The 23,626-nt window shown below is 41.6% G+C and overlaps 1 long non-coding RNA gene across 2 annotated transcripts in view; it reads right to left on the bottom strand.

Moving 5' to 3' along the window:
* Positions 1-1,313: 1,313 nt before the first annotated feature.
* Positions 1,314-23,626, bottom strand: part of LOC144753622 (uncharacterized) — a 36,709-nt gene continuing 14,396 nt past the window's right edge. For both annotated transcript variants that reach the window (XR_013594433.1, XR_013594432.1), the window contains exons 3-6: positions 11,723-11,795; positions 2,141-2,251; positions 1,983-2,054; positions 1,314-1,404 (exon numbers count right to left, since the gene is read on the bottom strand). This is a non-coding gene — a long non-coding RNA (uncharacterized LOC144753622). The remainder of the gene's footprint in view (positions 1,405-1,982; positions 2,055-2,140; positions 2,252-11,722; positions 11,796-23,626) is intronic.

Raw genomic sequence — 23,626 nt, 5'->3', positions numbered from 1 at the left:
GCGACGACCAACGGAGAAATCCACTCAGAAGACTCCATAGGCTCGATAATACCTGCATCTTGTAATTTTTTAACTCACGTTTGACCTTCTCTCTAGCAATCAACTGAATATTGCGTACTTTATGAATTTTGGGAATAGCAGAAGGCTTGACTCTAATAAGATGGGTGAAACCTTTACATTTACCAATTTTTCCATTAAACACTTCTTTAAACTCATCCAAAGACCATTTCTTAGTTTCTTTGCCACCACAAGCTACTAATACCTATTCTGGACTATTTGAGTCTAGAATAATACTTAAAGCTCTCTGGTCCTTCCACCCTAAAACTGAAGGACCATCAAATGCTACATACAGTTTACATAATGCTTGTCTCCCTTTAAAATGAAAATTTTGTAAGCAAAAACCTAACATATTTATCTTTTCACCAGTAAAGCTTTCAGGATTGATGTCCGTAGGCTCTAAATGTGAACCTAAAACACTCACAAACTTGTCATCCCAGATGCAACGAGCAATGATAGTGAATGGGGATCCAGAATCAGCAGCAACCTGTAAAGGACTTCCTCCAAAATTAATAATGCACACAAGTTTGTTTTTATCAGTCTCAGTGATATTAAGAACAACACTTTTCATATTGGACGTGGAGGTGGAACCTAAATGAGATCTTTCAGAATCCTCTGAATCAACTTCAGAAACTTGGTTATATTTCTTATTTTTTTCTTCTACAAACTTTCGCAAGATGGCCAACAATACAACAATTAAGACATTTTGTAGATCTGGCATAACATTTGTCTGAAGTAGCATTATGCTTAGTGCTACAACATCGATAACATGCAAAACTAGAAGCACTTCCTTGAAATTGTGCTGTAAATCTGTCAGTAAACTTGTGGATCAAAGTACGTTTTTCTACAGGAGCAGTAAAGTTAGACTTCCCTTTAGAATTGGACGAAACTAAACTGACAGATGGCTTTTCTGTACTGACTGAAATGGCCTTTGCACTTCTTTCTGAAAGTTCAGCCTTTTTACTTAAAAAGCACAACACAATTGGGTCAGAGCTATTGACTGCCTGCACACTATTCCACTATTTTTGGTCTAGTATCTGGTATTTCTGTAGCCTGTGCGTATAGGTCGAGGGCGTGACCCGTAAACACCCCCTAAGTTATGATGAAAAACATCACATCCAATAATAATAGCAAGAAGACCCGCACCAGGAAGATTATATATACATTGTACTTTTTGCTCAGTAATGCAATAATGTTAACATAAATAAAACTTGAGCGCTTTCCAAAATGAAGTGAAGTCCAGATCTTGACAGGTATGTAGTAAAGCTTTTTATTCAAAGATAAGCATGGTGTTCAAGATATTGCTAGCAGCCAACGCGTTTCGTCACCACTGTGACTTCTTCAGGGCTAGAAGCAATTATACATAAAACACAAAGTTACAAAATAGAAAAATATTTTTACATACAACATAAAAAGACACACAAACCTTATATACATCATAAAAAGGTTACCTTTAAGCATAAAAAATGGTAATTTGCATTAAGCCTAATACAAATAAACATTGGTTATTCTATATCTGGAGTCATCGCTATGTCAGGGGACCCCTATACATAATTATATTAGACATAATTCAGTTTTGTTACATTTCACTTCACACATTTGGAAAGCATTAAACGATGTCACCAGTACATTGTTTGTGAACATTAGCTTTTCATAGTAATCGAGTATGAAGCTAAGACAGGGAGGAGATTAGCTTCAAAAACTCAACTCAAAAAGCTTATAGGGAAAGTGCTAACAGTTGTAACTACTTTTTAGCCAGAAATGTCCTACAGCACCCAATAGGGATTCAATATTACGCAGTGGGAGAATAACAACACAGAGCTCCTTCGTGTCTCATAATTGTATACTCTTAAGGTCATCGACTCATACATCTCATGTCCCATTTCTGGACTATTTTCTTCTTAGAATAAAGCATTTTCGCATACCTCTACGGGTGATTGAGCTGTAAACCATACACCTTGCGTCTTTTTGCACCAAAATTTTGTCAATCTGAACACCTATAGGGTAGCAAATATGTGCATTAGTTTCCCATGACTGTATACAGGTGATATACTCAGAGTTTATAGAGTTATCTAGCACTTACAAGATCAGGGAATATGTTCCTTCATTCAATTCCTTGTATTGTTGATTTGATATATCAGTCTTTTCTCTAGCGTGCAGCTTTTAATAGTATTCCCATCTGAATCACCGGGATCTAAAAGTATACAATTCACTTTAGTGCCAGATCCGCACATATAAAGGGAAATATTAAGCACCCAATTAGTTGTTACTTACAGTATCAATAGCCTTTTTACTTAACATAGTAATATCTTGAATGTATGAGTCCCCTTCAATCCATAGCTTGTCTTGCATACTTTTGTTTTTTTGACAAATAACTAGTTGATCTCTTATCTTGTCGTCATAAAATACTCCAAATTTGCAAAGGATTGCAAGAGTTTTTTAAACTAGAAATATAATCTTCAATTGATTCATTCAGTTGTTGCTTTCTTTTGTAAAATGTGCCTCTATTTACCCGATTTCGTGGGCAGTAGGCACTCACTTAGATCATCAGCAGTCAAGCCAAATGTAACAATGACATCTTTAAAAACTCTGTCACAGCAACACACATATACGAGAAGTAAAATTATCCAAATTTTTTCCAAAATGCTGTGGGTCCAGGGTTGGCAGCAACACGATCCCAGCTCGTTGCCAAATTTCTGTAGTGTTTGTCGTATAATAAATATTCTGGAAACGTACCATGTAGATCCTTTATCTTTATTGCCAATCTGCAGGACTTCAGCATGACTCTCAAGAGAAGCGTAACATCTACCCTTAACATTCCACACAAGGATTAATATAGATAGAACACAGAACAAACAAGTGTAAATTATATCTTTTATAGTCTACAAAGAACTCCTAATAAAGTAAGTAAAAAACACTAGAATTACATCTTACCATATACTACACAGGAGTCAAGTTTAATGCATTACCCAAAGCCACTGAAGAGCACAAATATCACTTCACAGTTAATGCCAATGCAGAAGGAAAAACCTACACAAGATCAGGTAAGTTAATAAAAGTCTTTCCGTCCGCCGGGGTGCCCCCGCCATAGTAATATGGTGGGGGGAATTGGGTGGTGGATGGTGGTTTCTGGCGGGCGGATCGCCACCGCCATGTGGGCGGGGCAATCCGCCCGCCATTGTAATCACCCCCTTAGTGTGTATGATTTTGGATCTCCAACGTTTATTCAGGAGATTTGGGCTTGCCTTGATAGTCCTTGTCCTTACAGCATTGTTTTGAGTGTAATTTACATGGGTTTCATTTCCAGTTTGTCATCCAGCTATCCAATTCCTTGTCCTTTTTGTATGACTGTTGGGACCCTTTATATACGACCCCTCTCGGCACAAAACAAGGCTCAACAGAGGACCAAGAGTGTGGTATAAAATATAAGGAAGGAGAGAAGAGAAAAATTTCCATGGGCCCAGCAATGCTACTGCACCAGTGTGAACAGGAGCGTGAGCTAGGATATGGAGTTCACTGAGAGGGTCATTATGATGGTGGAGAGCCTACCACTGACAGCCTGTCGGTGGCAGGCCCTCTGCCATCGTACTTCGGTTTTCTGCCCGCCAGATTACAATGGCTGGCGGAAACGTGGCAGTCGGAAAGACCGACAGCCACTGTTCCGACAGGGGGTCATGTTCCGAGGTGATGTGTAAAAGACTGTTGCAGACATTTTGTACAGAAATGTTCGGTTGTTTTTCAGCACCGTACAAAATCCATTAAAATAGTTCCTTTTCAAAACAGGCCCTTACATATGAGAAATGGCAGTGGGTCGCAAGGATTATTTGTAAAAATAATAATGAGCTGCTGCTATATTACTATATTGAAAACACATATCACTATCCCTGAATATTAGATGGAAACATATTTAGAAATTGGCCCAGTCTGCCTGTGCAGTGTCAAAGACCTGCCCTAAGGGGGGATGAACAAGATGCTATTGGATCATTAAATTCAATGCTATTCTTTACAGTGGCCCCCTAAATATGCAAGCTCAGAGCCCCCAAAATATTTAAGACGTCCCAGCCTTACACAATGTGTAAATAACAATAAGTGACACTAATTACATAAGTAAACTGTACCATATTGACTACATGTATTGACTACATATTGATATTTATAACAACCAGACCATCAAGGCAATAGTGAAACTACAAGTAAAAGATTTGTTTGGGAAATGAGTGCAACACAATTCTCAAAGTAAAGTCAGTATACAAAGTAAGAAAACGTTGTTGATAATCCCTATGCAAGAACATTCACATAATGGAGTGAGAATGGTCAAAGGATAAAGGGCAACCAAAAACTCAGTTATCATGACAGAAAAGGCAACGTAAACAGTTCCTGCGCAGGGACATAGGTTCGTATTTCCCTAAGCCGTTGCTGAGTGTTTCATATTCTTTTTGGACACCCATCTATTCAACAGCATCTGCGAGTTCCCACCTTTCGTGGAAGTTCCACATGGTTTATAACTTACCATTGAATGAAGTTTCAGAGTGAACCACATTCAAAAAATGGGCTAGCAGGGGTGCATTTCTGAGCTTGTTTCCTAATGAGAAACTTGTGCTTAACCATGCAATCCTTAATTTAATTTTCTGAGTGCTTTGCCCAATGTATATTAAGTTACAAGGGCATAGAATTGCATAAACCATGTTGGTGGAACTGCAATTACTGAATCTATTTGTGACTGCATGATATTACCATATTGAAATATTTTGTGTCCTTAGTTTGATTACACACAGAACAGTTATGACATTTAAAATGTCCATTAATGGGTGATAGGCCTAATAATGTAGCTGTAGTGGCCTGTGTATGTGTCCAGGTCACGGCTCTTTCCAGATAGTCATGCACATGTCTGCCTACAAAATGAGAGTAATATATTCCCATTGGCCAATCCACTGGTGGTATGAATGCTCCAATGTTTTCTCACAATGTTGGAAACTTTATCAAAATCTGTGCTGAAAGTTGTTACACATGCATTGGGGGTACCATTACGTTGTCTGCGTGTGGGTACCGTGTGCTGGGCAGTACCAAGCCCTCTTTAGGGTGTGGAGAACAAACTATTTAGAGTACCGCCTTTTCTGAGTTTGGTAGATAATATGGCTGCCTCTCTAAAACAAACATAACCATTTACAGTACAGATTTAGTCCGCACCTTGGTCACAGTCCCATGCAACACAGCACCTTAAGTTTATCCAAGAAACGACTCCTGTCAGGTTACACCAAGAGACAGCTACCACTGACCAAAAACGGCATCTGTGGGCACACAGTAAGCTCCGCTCAATGCCAGCATGTAGTGAAATTCTCAACCAGCAATGATGGAAAGGTATATCTTTATTATTATAGTAGAGTGTCAATGACAAACAACATGTCTAGTCACGCAAAGACCTAGGCAGCAACTGACATACCTGTCACTGCCAGAACCTTAGCTCAACAAATTCCAACCAAGAACCTATGACTTCACAATATAACTAGACAACTTCAAACATATACAACAACATTAATTACATCAGTGTCCTTACAACATATATATAAAGTATATATATATTGGATGTTACAGCTCTCTACACCAGTATAGATCACTGAGATGGTCTAAGGAGCACCTTTTACAAAGCAGACCACTGAGGTTACACAAACACACTCAGCTACATGATTAGGTTCTACCTTGACCTCAACTATTTTTTATTTGACAATTAGCTACTCCACCAGCTTCATGGTACGGCGATGGGCACCTGTTTTACCCCCAACTATGCGTGTCTTCACATTGGCTGGTGTGATGGACAGGTGCTCCGCGTTGACTACAGCCCAGCATGGGTGAGATATGTGGTTATCTGGCTAGGTTTCATATATGATCTGTTTGTGATGTGGAGGGGTACGAAACAAAGTCCAAAACAGTTTGTGAAACAAATTAACATCAATAATCTCAAGTTGCATTTTACAAGTAAAATCAGCAGGAAAAAGGTCAAATTCTTAGATTTGCAAGTCTTCTGTGTCAGAAACAAGCTAGAGACCAAACTGTAAAGGAAAGAGACAGCTGACAACATGATTTTGCATGCCTTCAGCTTCCACCCACCACATTTAAAAGACAGTATCCCATATGGAGAGATGTTACATGCTAGGCGCAGTTGTAAAGTATACATAGATACCTTAGCATGCCAGAATGAGATGACAGAGGGTTTCAAGCAGAGGGGATCTAGTTCGAGCTTACTATAGAAAACAGAGGAGGTGGCATACAGAAAACAGGAAGAGCATTATGTTTGACAGGAAGAAAGGAAAGAAAAGATACAAAAGGAACACAATGAGACTAGACTAATTGTCACATGCAGTGCTCAGGAGAAGGATTGAAGGTCACTTGTCAGAAGAAAATGGCATATCATAAAATCAGATCCAACTATTGGCCCTTTAGTACCTAAGAATACCCTCATCACTCACGAAAGATCTTACTCTATGAGGGGCTTCCTTGTGAAGCCCATCCATGAGGTAGTCAGACCACAATCTTTAAATGCAATGCCTGTTTTATTGGTAAGAACTGCACTGAGTATGAAACACCCTTTCAGAAATTAGCTAAAACAATAATAGGCACTTTCGGCTGCAGAACTGAATTTTTGGTGTATGTGCTTGCGTGTAGCTGCAATTCACGATATGTGGGGAGCACTGTGCTACAAGCGCACAAGCACATACTGCAGCAGGTGCAGGCAATCACAAACGGTGATCCCTCAAACCCAGTATCACAACATTGTGCTGATTACCATAAGAGTGATGTGAAACAGAGGTCATATTTTGTCATAGATGTTATCCCACCAAATAAACAGGGAGGTGATCACAAGGCAGCCCTCCACGGATTGGAAACCCGAAATATCTTGACCTTGATTCCAAGTTCATCAATGGGCTTAACACGGATGAAGAGCTGTATATGTGGTTATGAGATGGCCACTTAGTAGGAGAGATATCTATGTGGCCCCTTGGATGTGGCAGGTGCTATGCCAAAATATATTAAGTATGCAAGAGTTGGAGTAAACATCCCTAGGTCCCCTCACTGGTAGTTTAATTGTATATAGAGTTTTTAATTACATGAAGGGACAATGACCAGTGGGGCTAACACATTTTAATGGTACAGGGATTTTATCAATGCACAAACAGATTGTGTATGTTGGATTAGTATTCATGGGCTTTAATTTTGACATAGCCCACTTGGGGTAAACTGTTAAATGTATATTAACAAAATGTATTTATTATGAGTCAATTATGTGGCACTGAACTAGTGATATGAATATCATAAGTCAGAACCCACTTGGACTGAATTGTTTGTGATACAAATACCAGGTTTGGGCTGAGTAACCATGTGATATTGATTATGATTATTTCGCTGTGAATGTCGTTATTCATGGGATGAATGGATCATCGATGAACTATAAGCAGTGACGTGACTTGTGACTCAGATAACATGATTTTGTGGAGCTTATCTGCATGCAATGACTAGTGCCCATGACATTGGAGATTTTGAGATGCAGGATGAAATTTCAAAGTTCAAATATATATTTATTTTTGATTACAATGTAGATGTTTAACACTAGACTTAATGAAGGATCACACAAAAAAATGTGCTTAAAAGACGTATTTAACATTAAAGTTTGGTAGGATGTTGCTGTCTTTGGTGACGTAGCACTTGTACATACAGCAATTGTAATGGCGACGCAATACTGTGTGATCGAGGACATCGGTGGCAGTCGAAACGTGTCACAGCCTTTTACACATGGCAAAATGAACACCATTCATCATTTTATTTATTATGATTTAGAACTCTGAAGAGTTCCAAATAAAATCATATATTCAAATGATCAACTCAACCAACACTTGAAATGAAGAGACTCTGTTTTCGTAAAATAAAATTCGTAATTGTGTGGTAAATAAAGGGAGCAGCAATGTAAGCGCAAAATCAATTTCCGAGTGCTTTCAAATAAAAAGCTTGCAGGGGCTGGACAGAGCACGTTAAACCATTGGATCCTTAGAAGACTTAAACTGGCCTTTTGCGATAATTGCTAAAAAATATGTTTGTAGTAATATGATCAATTCATCACAGATTAATGATTAAAATACAGGAGTTTAAATAATGTACGATTCGATGTACAGTACACAATAGCTAGCAGCATAAAGGGAAGCAAAAAAGTGCAAGTGCTCAAATATCAAAATCTTGGAATGATGGATATTCAATTGTACAAGACAGTATTTGTAGCAGCATACAAGGAGATAAAAGTGCAGACACGCAACAATAGCACTAATATCAAAAGACCCTTTTTAAATGTGACCATAACATAGTTAATAACAAACATATAATAGCAGTAACACTTTAACAATTACAACCTTCTAATAAGAGCTACCCAGATGAACGACTTATAAAATACATTACATTTTTATCTCTGAATGTAACCTATGCGGCCTACTACTGCTAAACAGGGCAACCGCTCTACTTCTCTAGAATATATTAAAAAATGATTTAAAAATCTAATATTTTTAAAACAGACTGGTTGCTGGGGAGGAGCAGAAGGCAGGAACGGGCCTCCTCAGCTGTGACAATATTATACTTTATAAAAAAAGGGCTTAAATATCTACAGCATAATGGTTATAGTATGGGACAAACAAATAGGACATGATTTAAGTCCCATACACAAGTACCACATAGATGGCAAAGTCTTTCGTGCCTTGGAAGACCCTCCCAAGTTGTTGTTACAATTCTTAAGGGAAGTAAATTCAGCCTAAGCATCAGAATTATTCTGCGTACTCTATGTTGGAGATTCCAGATAACGTAAGGTTGTGGCGTTTTATAAACACTGCTCCCCACTATAAGGTCATTATTAAGATGCTCTGCGCACAGGGCTGTAGCTCTTTTATGAGATATGTCATAAATCGTTTTTTTATTTCTAATTTTCAATACTTGTTTAGGAAGAGCACCCGTGCTGACAATCTCAAAATCAAACAAATTTATGGCTTTCTGGTAATTCCTAAAAAGAACACTTTTTCCCTACAAGTTGTCAAAAATGTCCTCACGTATTGCTGCCCGTAGTGGATTCTCAAAACTGTTCAATAGTGCATTGCGCGATCTTAAGCACGCAGCCATCGAGAGCAGCAAGTGGAAAGTAACCCGAAATTGAGCAGAATCGTTGCTATGGGTGCTGCGTGATTCAGATTACACATTTGGTGCCAGATACGCCCCCCCCACTTTCTCAAAATTATCTCACTGCTGTTCATCTACTGTTTCACAGGCATAACTCAATGCTGGAAGAATTTACATTTTATAAACTGATTAAACATGGGCAAAGTGTATTTTCCCGCAATGCTTATAAAGTCTGCTAATTGCGGAAGCCTGTGAGATTGCCTTGCCTCTGTGTTGGTCAATATGATCACTACTGGGGAGCACATACTTGTGAAAAAGCTCCCCGAGTATAGATATAACCACCACAGCAAGTTGATCATTCCCCAAGAACCGGTACATATTTTTCCTGACTCGGCGTCACCGATATCTAAAACCCTAATTTTACTTTTCAAGATATTTATTTTTAAAAAGTAATCTTCTGAATAACTGCTAACTTGGTAAGTCGTCTTTGGAGTCCAATTGGTTTTGAATCTAATAAAATGGCATAATCCGCGTATAGCAGGCAGCTCAACTTCATAGTTCCTAGTTTTGGGGGGTCCCCTTTGCAAAGCCCAGTCATTGAATTTACAGATTAATGCTCTTTTCATTCTCTCCCTTGAACCTGGCTCAGTGCCTACATGTTGGAAGGATGCTCTGGTCCTGCCATTCTTAGCAAAACATAATTTGCCGTGCTAGCTACAGACCAATCTCATGTCTTCCTGTTTGTGGGAAGATGTTTGAATCTGCAGTTAATCACCAGATTACGAAATTGATCGAGGTGAATAATATGCTACATCTCTCTCAATCCGGGTTCAGTTCTGGAATTAGCATGGAGACTGCAATTTTAGAGGTGACTGAGTTTATGAAAACCTGCTTAAACTTGGGTACCAATAGCATTGATAGACTTATTGGCATCCTGCGACACAGTGTCACATTTTGTACTCCTGAAAAGATTGAAAAAAGCTGAAATTGTTGGCTCCCTGAGGAAATTGATTAAATCCTTCCTTTCCAACCACAAGCAAGCAGTCTCCCTCCCTCCTTTTACATCTAGCTTTTGTAAAGTCATCCGCTGTGTCCCTCAGGGCTCGACTGTAAGCCCGTGGCTTTTCAACATCGTTTGGCTTCCCTTGCTGTTACTGCTTTAGAGTGGGGTTTTAATGTGATATTTTAGCCCGATGATACCCAGTTAATGTTGGCTTTTAAAAACCTTGATGCCTCAGTATCAGCCAACTTCCAGGGCTCCCTATCGGTGGTAGCTGGCTGAATGTATGGTAGCTGCCTTTCTCTTTAATTCTGAAAAACCCTAAGTCCTAACCTTCGGCTCCCTTTTTATACCGAAACTGACCCCCCCTATGGCCTTCTGCAATGGGACTCTCCTTGGCCCCAACCACCACTGCAAAAAGCCTGCGAGTCTAAATATTAATCTCACTTTCAGATCTTTTATTAATGCCACTTCAGGAGTCTGTTTTTCTGTTTTGAAAACCTCAAGGAAGACTCTCAAATTCTCGACAGAACACATTAGAAAAATCATCATTCCGGCAATAATAACTTCGAGACTTCATTATGCTAATGTGTTGCACCTGGATTCTCCTAAAACATTGTTAAACAGACTCCAGAGGGTCCAGAATGCACTATCCAGACTTGTGCTAAATATAGCCAAATGGCAATCAATTCGTAATGGCTTAAAAGCCTCCCCTGGCTCCCCATCAAGCAAAGAATAGAATTGAAAGCCTTGACATTAATGTATCGGGCTATCCAACTGAAAGGCTCTGTATTCATCTGTGACAAAATCAAAAAATATCTACCTTGCAGAGCTTTACGTTCATCAAATCACAATCTACTCTACATTCCCAAGATCACAAAGTCCAGAGCAAGTAGACACTCCTGCGCTTTCTTGTCCCCAAAACTCTGAAACCTCTTACTGGATCACATTAGAGGGGCTACTTCAAAGAATTAATTTGAAAGCCTTTTACAAGCTCATCTCTTTAGAGAGACCTAATTATGGCTGGTCCCTCCTATGTCTCCTCTTCTACTATGCCTTATTTTTCAACTAGCGCCAACACACTCCTTTTGGAGTCGTTGTTTTGTGCTTTACAAATGTATTTCATTCATTCATTCATTATCTCTAAAGCATTACTAAGTTAAACATGCAACTTTACCATAAGGATTAAGCATGGATTCATTTTCGGATTACTCCAAGACTGACTCATGCATGACCTAAATAAATACTGATCAATTAGGCTATTTCAGGTCTAATATTTAATTGCAGCATAATTCGAAATGATAAAAGTGTTGGTGTTTTTCAGATACCAAAACTGCACAGCAAGCACAAAACTCAAATCTGGCCTGGGGCGAGAGGAGCCTCACATGCAAGCTGATATTTCTCAGTTCATGTAAGGAACACACTGTGCACAACCTCAACAACGAGCACAGGCACTCCAACACTCTACAATTTACAGGATCTAGCCTCAGAATTTATATTCGAAAATAGGAATTGTCTTACCACTTGATGAACTCTGTGTCTCTACCACATTCCAAGGAAAATTCATGACAACAGCAATTATAAGAGGAAAAACCTAAGGAAATAAAAACAAAGAAACAACAAGAGGACTGAAAGATAAACAGAAGGTGTGCAGCAGGATTAATTCTGCATCACATATTATCTGTTAAAAACACGTTTGGTCATTGTTCTTAATGTACATAAACCCTTGGCTTAACATACACAATCCACTGAATCTACTAAAGACAACAGGTCATACCTTCCATTCAATGAGAAGATTGGTAGATATTTTTGAAAACTAACTACTGGCTCTGGATGGCCAGGACTTCAGGCAAGGGAAGAAAAGAGTGTTGCTCCTCGGAAGTTCAGGAAAGCAGGGCCAAAATATGATTACGTTTTTGCAAGAAGCTCGTGACCACTTTGGACAAGTCATACAATCTATACATGGAGGCGAAAATGAGGTTGATATGAAAAGGTTGCTAAAAAAATGTACCTAATAATGACAAGGTACAAATTCTATATTCAACTGCAGAGGTGTGGGGAGTCGCTTGCTGAGTTTGTAGTGAGACTGCGTGAACTGGCAGTGAATTACCAGTTCTGACAGATGAATGATGAGCTCATTATCAATCGATTGTTCAGTGTAAAAGCAAGAATTTGCAAAAAAAGATTATGGGCAGCAAGGAATCCTTCTCTGAAAGATACTATGGACAAAGCCAAGATCATAGAGGAGTCCGAGTTTGAATGAGAGAGATCGAAAAAAGGGAGACAAATGAAATTTCCTCTGTCGATATTTTAGTAAAGCAGGAAATAACTTTTTAAGAAATGCTGGTGGTATGAAACAGAATGTCAAATGCTGTCACAGGAAAATCTGAACCCAGCTGGGTTACATTTGAAGCAGGAGGAAGAGGAGAAGTTCGCAGAGCCGGAAGTGAGAAGCACAGGGCACGGAGCACGGAGCTTGTTGTGGTCAGACCAGAGCTTGAGCCTGAGTCAGAGCGGGGCTAATTCAGCCGTCATCGATTGCTCACTCCCGGAGGGCAGCTTTAGTTCCTGGTTCGCTTCCTCACGGACCAGAGCATGAGCGGTACTTGAGCCTGTAATTGAGCCTGTGCAGGGTTAACTCAGCCGCCATCACCACTTCTGGCTCGCTCGCTCCCTGACTGGAGCTTGTCGAGCCTGCTCTTGAGCGGTACTGATCCAGCACATTGCCGCTTTGGCTCGCCAGTCACCGCTTCTGCTCCCATCCACCCATCAGCCTCCCTCCCTCTCCCCTCTCACCCAGTCGTGATTCCAGTGCAAAACCGCCGCCACAACTGATCGGAGGCCCCCATGGCCCCTGCGGCCCCAGAGGCATTCCCTCTGGTTGCAAGCGGCGTGACCCAGTGAGAGGGGAGAGCGGAGAACCAGGGAAAGAGCCCAGAGAATAGCGCTCCCCGGAGGGAAGGAGTTGCCATTGCGATGACCAGCAGTTGAGGCGGTAGCAGGTGTCAAACTGTGAGAAGCTGTGTGCACTCAGCTATAGATTGAGCGAGCAGGGTGTGTGGATGCAATGCCATAGATCGCCATAGGAAACGGAGATGAGCCGGCCGTACAGAGAATAGAGCTAGGCTAAGAGCATGAGCTCAGGCAGGAGTAAGAGGCTCGCTCCAAGTTCTACGCCGCAAAAAGCACCCCGCCAACCCCCGCAAACCCCGCCAAACCCCGCAAAACCACAACCACAAACTATAATCATCAACCCTCCCTTTCTGTCTTGGAGAGCTTGGAAAGCCTGGGGAGCACCAACTGGAGTAGAGTGAGAGCAAAAGAGACAGAGGCAGTGAGAGAGAGAGACTATGCTAGATGCCTGCTTGAGACTTGTGACAGTGACTATAGCGGTGATCACTTTAAGTGATTGCAGGTGAATGCTGGAGACAAGCGCTGTAGCCCTCTAGTGGGCGGCTGCAGCAAGAGCATGTCCTTGGTGTCTTGCGGAGGTGGCCTGACTAGCCCAGGTGCAGCCTGCAACACAGCATTGTGAGCCCTGCTTGTCCAAGCCTCTGCCTCTGGCACTGTCCCCTGCCCCATCCCTTCACCACTTCACTTTCTCCGTCAGCCTAGCCGCGCAGTTCCTATCAGCGGACCTGGATTCAGAGCGCGGGGCCACAGGGCCTGCAGATCAACCAACAAACCAACCTACCACAACTAAGACCTGTTGTTCAAAGATAACCAAATAACATCCACACTAAACTGTACATTTGAATCTACAACTACAACAACAAAAACAATAATTAGCAATAACAACGACAACAACAATAGCAGCAACAATATTAACACCAACAACAATAAACTGCCACCGAGACCATCAGCACACAAGTGACCATGAGGTCTGGCAACGAGAGGCGGTCAGTAACAAGTGTCATCAACAACAGGAAAAAGAAAACAAATCCAGCCGCGGGCCGTGGAGGGAGTTACGGTGGGGCAGGGAGGCGGGGAGGGGGAGGGGCAGGGTGGAGGGACCTAAAAACTGGCATATGGATAATTACAGGTAAGTACACAATTTAATTAATAAACCGAAATTCGTAGCGCCACAGCATAGCATTTTGCGATGCAGTGCGCGCTACGAAATTCGTTTTAATAATTAAATTGTGTACTTACCTGCAATTATCCATATGCCGGTTTTTAGGTCCCTCCACCCTGCCCCCCCCCCCTCCCCGCCTCCCTGCCCCACCGTAACTCCCACCACGGCCCGTGGCTGAACAAATCCTAAGGGAAACAACTGAATCAACCGACAGTCGCCCTTCCACACTAACAATTCCGCTGACTACAGCAGCTGCAAATGCAGAGATATCTGCCTACATGGATTCCGGAATCTTCGCGAACATGCTGGTGGACATAGACAGGGTGGATCAGTAGACAGACAAGCGCAGCCACAAACAAACAAAGGAAAAAAGTACTTTCAACCTAAAATATATTCAAAATTTTCATTTGTGAAAGATGTTGGTGCAGTGCTAATCCTTAGCATCAACAAACAACTGGACCTCCCTTCCCCCCCACATCCATTACTTCCAAACGGCTCAACAGGCAACAGCTCAATGGACAAACTGGCCACATCAGGAGGACGCAGCACAGCACAACCCTGCTAGACAAATGGTGGGGTGGTTAAAGAGGTAGCAGACTTACAGGCAGCACATGAAGCCCAGCAAAACTCAAAACGCAAAACGCACCGACACCGACATAAACACCGGGAAAGAGAATGATGAAAGAACACAATGCACAGGAAATCTGCCCTTGCCTACTTCCAAGGAGACTTCAAGATTACAATTGGAGCCAGAAAATAAAATACAGACATGCCAGAACAAATCAATCCAAGGAGTCGCAGCTCTTCCAAGACTCTCAGATTAAAAAATGGTTATAATTGGAGGGAAGAAAGCCTTCTCTACTCTAGACGAATGGTTAACTAAGCCAACGGGTGAAAACCCCCCACAACTGAGTCCAGCTGTCACTGACCCCGACCACGAACCCCCCGAATACATTAATGACACTAACGGGAAAACCGCTGTGATGATTACAGCGGATACAGCAAAGCCTTAGCTCAGAGGGACAGAAAATAATACCGACACTGGCTTCAACACTGGCTTCAAAACAAAAGCCAAGTCACCAAACCGACCTCTTCTGCACCACAGCTAGAACACAGCTGGAGCCAAACGGTATCAACACCCCCGGCTCATCTGGGAAGGAACAAACAGGAGAAGCAAATATAAGCAAGCATAACTGTCTCGGACTCACCAACTCAAGCGAGCAAGCATAAACCCTGCTGATATCCACAGCGTCAAGAGTAGCTGCCCCAGCATTAACAGTAGCAGCTAAGGCCCACACTGATCAGTTAAAAACAAGGAATGCCCAACCAAAAACAGAAACAGCAAATAGAACAAGGCCAGAGGAACAGCAAAGTGTCAGTGGATGGCGCAGTGACAAAGAGCAAACTCTGGACCGCACAGAAAGGGCAGAACAACTAAATATGACACCATCAACAGCATATACCGAACAAAGGGATGCCATGCCAAGCTAGAAGTGGAAACCGCAAATAGAATGAGGCTAGCGAAACAGCAAAGCGTTAGCGGAAAGTGAACGGCACCAGAGCGAAGCCCGGACACAATTGAAAGGTCAGAACAACAAAATGTGACAGCCACAAGCGCAGAGGAAAACGAGAAATCCGTATGAAGTGAATCCCTCCCAAACAAGCCCCGAAGGAAGACGTCCAAGGCAGTTCTGTTCATCCCAGAGTATAAATCCAAAGGACGATGAGACACCCTAAATTGAGGCAACATTCTCCGAATACTATCCGCTATTAGCAGTCTGGCAGGGATTGGCTCACAAGACCTGGAATCAGTAGAATTTGAAACGTTCAAACATCTATTGGATCAAGAAGCAACCAAGACAGTCAAGGCAACTGGAGAAATAGTGGAGAAAATTCTCAAGGAAAAGCACCAACTTGAAACCTGGGGTATCCGACTGCATCTCCAACAAGCAGTCGGGTGTCCAGAACCACTACTCCATCCCTATCGAGAGCCCAAAAATATCAGAGCAAGGAGAAAGAGAAGCTCTGGGCCCGTCATCTCCATGCTCAAGGGGGCACGTAGTACCACAGCAGAGACTTTGGAGAGAAATAGTTTCATCAATCGGGACATCCAGGGTCAAAGAGAACCTTACACACTACAGGATTGATCCTGGATAGCAAAAACCATAAACACAACAAGCATTTTCAATGCAATAGGTCTCGTATTAGGAAAGTTTGAGCTATTGGTATTGTGAATGACAAATTTGTATTTATGTGTTGGTTTTGAAAATAGCTAAATTAATAGCTTTGGGCCAGATGTAGGTGGCCAATTACCGGTCGGTAACGGCCGAATTCGGCCGTTACCGACCTGTAATTGGATTTTGAGATGTAGGGGGAAAAAAACAGGCATTTTCGGTAATTTTACCGAATCGGTAAATATACCGGTCGGTAAAATTACCGAAAATGCATTTTCGGTATGTAGGTGCCAAGTTTCACATTGACACAGGGCTTTGAAAATCGGTATTTTACCAAGCAATACAATTGCATGGTAAAATACCGATGCAGGTGTACATGCACATCTGTGCATGTACACCTGTGCCATGTGCCCTAAGGGCATGTATGTGTGCCACATGGCACACAAGCCTAAAACAGGGGTGCCAGAGGGTGTCATAGTGACACCCCCTGCACCCTTGCTAAAATCGGTATTTACCGATTCTGTAATTACAGAATCGGTATTGCCCATTGATTCCTATGGGCTTCACAGCCCATAGGAATCAATAGGAAATACCGATTCGGTATTTCCAGATTCGGTAAATACCGAATCTTAACGATTCGGTATTTCCACATCGGGAAATACCTACATCTCCCCCCTTCATATTTACCACTTCTTAAATACCGAATCAGTAAAATTCGGTATTTAAGAGGTGGTAAATATGAATTACCTACATCTGGCCCTTTGTCATTTACAATGCCAATACTTGTAACGTTCGCAAATGTGACACCTATAGCGTTTGTAATGCAATATGTGTTGTATTTATGTGACTTAGATGTATTGATATTACAAATATCAATGGCTTTTAATTTTATTAAATAATGAATACTTAAATACAAGTTATTGTAATTTATAATGGCAATAGCTTAAACTTTTGTAAATAACTTTTGTGAAGTTTATGTTCAGTGTATTTTAATGTGACGAAAATCCAAGAACAGAATTGAAATATTAACATCTTTTTGTGACATTCGTAATAAAGCTTGAAACATTGAGAGAACATATTTGAATCAGTTGTTGTTGAATGGTTGCACAGATTGATGCTGTGGTGGCGCTGAGTTATGTTGTGGTGGCGACGAGTGATGCTGTGGCGTCCAGTGATGCTGTGGTAATGCATAGTGATGTTGTGGTGCCCCTGAGTGATGCTGTGGTGGTGCTGAGTGATGCTGTGGTGATGCGATAAATAGAGTGAGTGCGATAGATAGATAGAGTGAGGGCGATAGATAGAGTGAGGGCGATAAATAGAGTGAGGGCGATAGACAGATAGAGTGAGGGCGATAGATAGACAGATAGAGTGAGGGCCATAGATAGATAGAGTGATGGCCATAGAGTGAGGGCCATAGATAGAGTGATGGCGATAGATAGAGTGAGGGCCATAGATAGATAGATAGAGTGAGTGAGGGCGATAGATAGAGTGAGGGCGATAGATAGAGAGATAGAGTGAGGGCGACAGAGTGAGGGCGATAGAAAGATAGATAGAGTGAGGGCGACAGATAGAGTGAGGGCGATAGATAGATAGATAGATAGATAGATAGATAGATAGATAAGAGTGAGGGAGATAGATGGATAGATAGATAGATAGGTAGGTAGATAGATAGATAGATAGATAGATAGATAGATAGATAGATAAGAGTGAGGGAGATAGATAGATAGATAGATAGATAGATAGATAGATAGATAGATAGATAGGTAGGTAGATAGATAGATAGATAGATAGATAGATAGATAGATAGATAGATAGATAGATAGATAGATAGATAGATAGATAGATAGATAGATAGAAGGATAGATAGAGTTAGGGCGATAGATAGATAGAGTGAGGGTGATAGATAGATAGATAGATAGATAGATAGATAGATAGATAGATAGATAGATAGATAGATAGATAGATAGATAGATAGATAGATAGATAGATAGATAGATAGATAGATAGATAGAGTGAGGGCGACAGATAGATAGATAGATAGATAGATAGATAGATAGATAGATAGATAGATAGATAGATAGATAGATAGAGAGAGAGATAGATAGATAGATAGAGAGAGAGATGGATAGATAGATAGATAGATAGATAGATAGATAGATAGATAGATAGATAGATAGATAGATAGATAGATAGATAGATAGATAGATAGATAGATAGATAGATAGATAGATAGATAGATAGATAGATAGATAGATAGATAGATAGATAGATAGATAGATAGATAGATAGATAGATAGATAGATAGATAGATAGATAGATAGATAGATAGATAGATAGAAGGATAGATAGAGTTAGGGCGATAGATAGATTGAGTGAGGGTGATAGATAGATAGATAGATAGATAGATAGATAGATAGATAGATAGATAGATAGATAGATAGATAGATAGATAGATAGATAGATAGATAGATAGATAGATAGAGTGAGGGCGACAGATAGAGTGAAGGCGATAGATAGATAGAGTGAGGGCGACAGATAGAGTGAAGGCTATAGATAGATAGATAGATAGATAGATAGATAGATAGATAGATAGATAGATAGATAGATAGATAGAGTGAGGGCGATAGATAGATAGATAAGATAGAGTGAGGACGATAGATAGATAGATAGATAGATAGATAGATAGATAGATAGATAGATAGATAGATAGATAGATAGATAGATAGATAGATAGATAGATAGATAGATAGATAGATAGATAGAGTGAGGGAGATAGATAAGAGTGAGGGCAATAGATAGAGTGAGGGCAATAGATAGAGTGAAGGCAATAGATAGAGTGAGGGCAATAGATAGAGTGAGGGTGATAGATAGATGGAGTGAGGGCGATAGATAGATAGATAGATTAATATAGTGAGGGCGACCGATAGATAGAGTGAGGGCGATAGATAGATAGATAGATAGAGGGTGATAGATAGATAGATAGATAGATAGATAGATAGATAGATAGATAGATAGATAGATAGATAGATAGATAGATAGATAGATAGATAGCGACAGATAAAGGGCGATAGATAGATAGATAGAGTGAGGGTGATAGATAGATAGATAGATAGATAGATAGATAGATAGATAGATAGATAGATAGATAGATAGATAGATAGATAGATAGATAGATAGATAGATAGATAGATAGATAGATAGATAGATAGATAAAGGGCGATAGATAGAGTGAGGGTGATAGATAGATGGAGTGAGGGTGACAGATAGATAGAGTGAGGGCGATAGATAGATAGAGTGAGGCTAACGCGATGGCTTAGGTGAGACCTAAAAAAGGACTCTGGGGCGCAGTGTGTGCTGAATGCACATGGATGCGGTTTTATTCTTTTAGCCTCTTCATTCTTCACAATGGGGAGCTCCTAAATTATAAACAAATCAAGAGAGCTAGAAGTGGGAGAGGCATTCTGTGTATGTGGGAGTGTGTGGGTGAAAGTAATCGGCAAATTTCGGGTGATGTCGCTTCTGCTACCCCAGGAATGTTGGTGAATTGACGCCCATGAAATCTACAAGTCCATAAATAAGACACACATGCGGCCGTGTGTTCAGGTGAGTATCAATGTGTGATGACTTAGAAACAAAATGTAACTTTTACTGACACCTTGTTACTTTATGCTTTCCGCGACATGGGGAGAGCACATCTCTGGCATTCATGCATGACACCCGAGTACTTCCATAGGACACCCTCTGACATACTCCATACACCCAAACACACATGCAAGGTCTGGCATCCAATCCATCAGGCAAGACAACCGCGTCACACGGCCACATTAACGTGACGTTTAGACACACAGGCATGTGTTTCTCAATTCAACAGCAAAAAAAGTGTGCAGACACGCGATTGCCATCTCTATGTTTCTTCCAGTGTTATGTATTCAATTCATACTGGTCCAGCGGCTGGGGGGCAAATCGAAGTTTATATCTCAAAATCCAGGCGATCAATGTTCAGAGGTGTTCAGAGGGCCCGAATAGGAAAGCGTGTGCTGGCGCAGCCTGGAAATACAGAGGCGCGCCCGCAGTGAATGAAGCGCTGTCCGAGCCCGGCTGAAATGCACCAAAGAGTGTTTAGAAAATACACAAAACCATGCACAGCTGCACAAACACAGCACACCGATAATAAAACAACACGTTCACAGTTCCACAAATGCACACGTACGGGGGAAAGAAAACAGTTAAGCCAGTGCACGTCCGAATGTCCCATCGAAGGCCATCAACCACTGGTGTAGCCGAATACAAACAATATATGTTCGCATGAATTAACCTGGGCAAATGCAGAGGGAAACACAGTAACACTTGCAAGAAAGAATGCACACACATGAACAAAGAACTGACTATTGAATATTGATCAACATAAACCAGACTAAGGCATAAATTACCACCTACACGAGGACCATGTGATAAAAAGCACCGCACGCAAACGTATAGGACCAAACAGGTAAATAAACTACAAAAAGATATTCTCATAAATAAGATGCATATAATAAACAATAACCAACATTCGGATGCATTAGCACACACCGACATAAACACAACTAATCAACAGACAGAACATCTACACACATCAGCGGACACATGTACACATTAAACGTCACCAGAAGAGTGTTGTACACACCCATCCTGACACAGTGGTGCTGCAACGACTTTTAGAGCGTGGTACAAGCATAGAAGAGTGACTGTGTTTCTTATAAAGCACAACACTGCTGCTAGAGCATACACATTTAAAGGACCCCCTTTATTGTTCGTTCGTCATCTAAACTCTTTTCGCCCCACTGGTCCCAGCGCCTCTGTCCAGTCATATGATGACCGACGCGCGTACACATACATTCTCTTTTAATGTCATAGAACTATCCACCGTGGAACTATTTTAGAGCATTCTTGCCAAAATCTGAAAACAAGCAAGTCCGGGGAGGTTTTAAGACATTTCATACTTGCCCTCATTCGCAGTTGGAAGTATTTCGAGGTGAGAATTAAAACAGATTAAACATAACACGGTCTGTAGATACGAACTGACAGAGTAGTGCAATGAGGCGACAACCTCTAGGTAGCATCTGTACTCACCCAACAGTCTGCCAGCTCCTGACCCCAATAACCAGCCACTGGCAGCCGCCATGTGCGTGACTGACAGTTTTGGGCATGCCGGGAGCTGTAGTCCCGACACCGGGCTTATTCACGAAAACCTGGGTTTTTTTGTACTCCATATTTTTTTAGCCATAGAAAAAACTAACTTTTGTTCGCTAGTGAAATAGATATCGTTATTCAAGCAGCTATGTAAGGAAAAGTCAGGAATCTTCACGAGTATCTGCTTTAATATGGAACGGAATAACCTTACCCAATTTGAAAGATATTTCTTACATGAAAGGAAAAATGCAAGCATTAGATGAGTTATTTATTTTTACTTTTGCCCGTACCGTAAATTAAAATATCTACCGTTGTGTCATGTAAGGTACATTTTGCTAAATAAAACGCCCTTCGAATGTTCCAAAACGGTAGCGAATTAGGCTATGTATACAGTTGCTTCTGTTCTATCCTCTTTCTGCTTCACATAGAGTGTAATCACGCAACTAAAACAGTCAAGTAGGATTAATGCCACAATAAAGTGTATCGATACAAAAAACTACATTTCCTGGATTTCTCTAGTTTCGTTGTCCATGCACGCTTCCCCAGCTCACGGGGAGGGCGGAACGGCAGAATGTATCCGAGTCGTGATTGGTCCACTGCTATTTACACCTTGCTTCCATTGGCGGCAGCTGCCTGACGCCCCTCTGGGTAGGCTGCACCGTAAGATCCGGCCGTGGGAGTGGAAGAGACCCGTGTGTGTCAGGCTGGGCACTTGTACCTATGGAGGACACTGAGGGGGCTGTGGGAGGGGCGCAGGTCGGAGACTTTCATGGTGACGAGGAGATTATCGAGGTGTTGGAGCTGAATGACGACGACCCGGACCCGGGTACTGAGGGGGCGCAGTGGGGTCAGGGGTACAAGATGTGCTGTCTGGACTTAGGGGCTCCTTCTAGCCCTGAGAGCAATCATGTTGATATTCTGGTCCATGTTGTACTTTCCATTGGATGCTGTGAGTGCATATTGTGGGGGTGTCACAATTTCAAAGGTTGGCTTTTTCGAAAGTAGGAATGAAGCGGCGTGGGGGGTCTCTACGTGTGTATGCGCGGCGGCGGGGGGGTCTGTATGTGTGTGTGTGTGAGTGTGTGTATGCGTGGCGGGGGGGTCTGTATGCATGTGTGTGTGTGCGTGCGTGTGTGTCTGCTTCCAAGGAGCCATGGGAGACAGGAAGCGCGCGTGACCTGATCCGTTTACGCGCGCGGGCATATCACTTGTCGCCTGTCTCCCTTGACTCCTTGAAAGCAGAAATGATTGCAATAGAGTCTTGCAGCGACGATTGCTTCGCGATCGGCTTGCATTGCGAGACCTAAAAAGGGATTCCCCCTGACAAGGACTAGAACAGGAAACAAATATTTCTAACCTAAGGTTTTGCTCCTGGAACATTAACAGCCTTGGAACTCAAACAGCGGACAGCGCTCTGCTGATGTACTTTCAACAATTTGACTTAATTCTGCTCTAAGAAACATGGCTGGCAGATCCACTTCACCTGCTAGACTTCAAATCATATCACCTCCCAACAACTAGAAACTCAAATTTCGGCATTACCACCTACGCCTCGATTAAAACCAAAACGACGGTCAAGGAACTATCAAACGCAAGTATTCCAACAAATGAGATAAAAACTATTCTGCTGGACATAGTTGGTCCTAAAAACAAAGAGCAATTAATATTCGTTAACACCTATCTACACCCCCGGGATGAAAGAAATGGTGCAAAACATCTGATAACAGAACTATCCAAACTAATTACTGAGAAGGCAACTTTGAACGTAGTCTCTAGCGATTTTAACATGTTCGTTACAGGGAGTGGCGACTTAGACAGGCCGGCAGAAGACCAACAAACAGCATGGGGGACCCCTCTTCAGGATAAGTGCAAGTGGTGCAAGCTAACAAAAATCTCCAAAGAACTGTTGAAGGATCTAGAAAGCTTGTCCTTACTAGCACTAAGCGATCGATTCACGGAAGATCGTCCCCAAGCTGCAACTTTCCACAATGTGCTTGTGGACAC

The sequence above is a fragment of the Lissotriton helveticus genome, chromosome 5_1, assembly GCF_964261635.1.
Source record: "Lissotriton helveticus chromosome 5_1, aLisHel1.1, whole genome shotgun sequence".
NCBI classification, from domain to species: Eukaryota; Metazoa; Chordata; class Amphibia; order Caudata; family Salamandridae; genus Lissotriton; species Lissotriton helveticus.
This window is presented reverse-complemented; position numbering and strand designations above follow the sequence as displayed.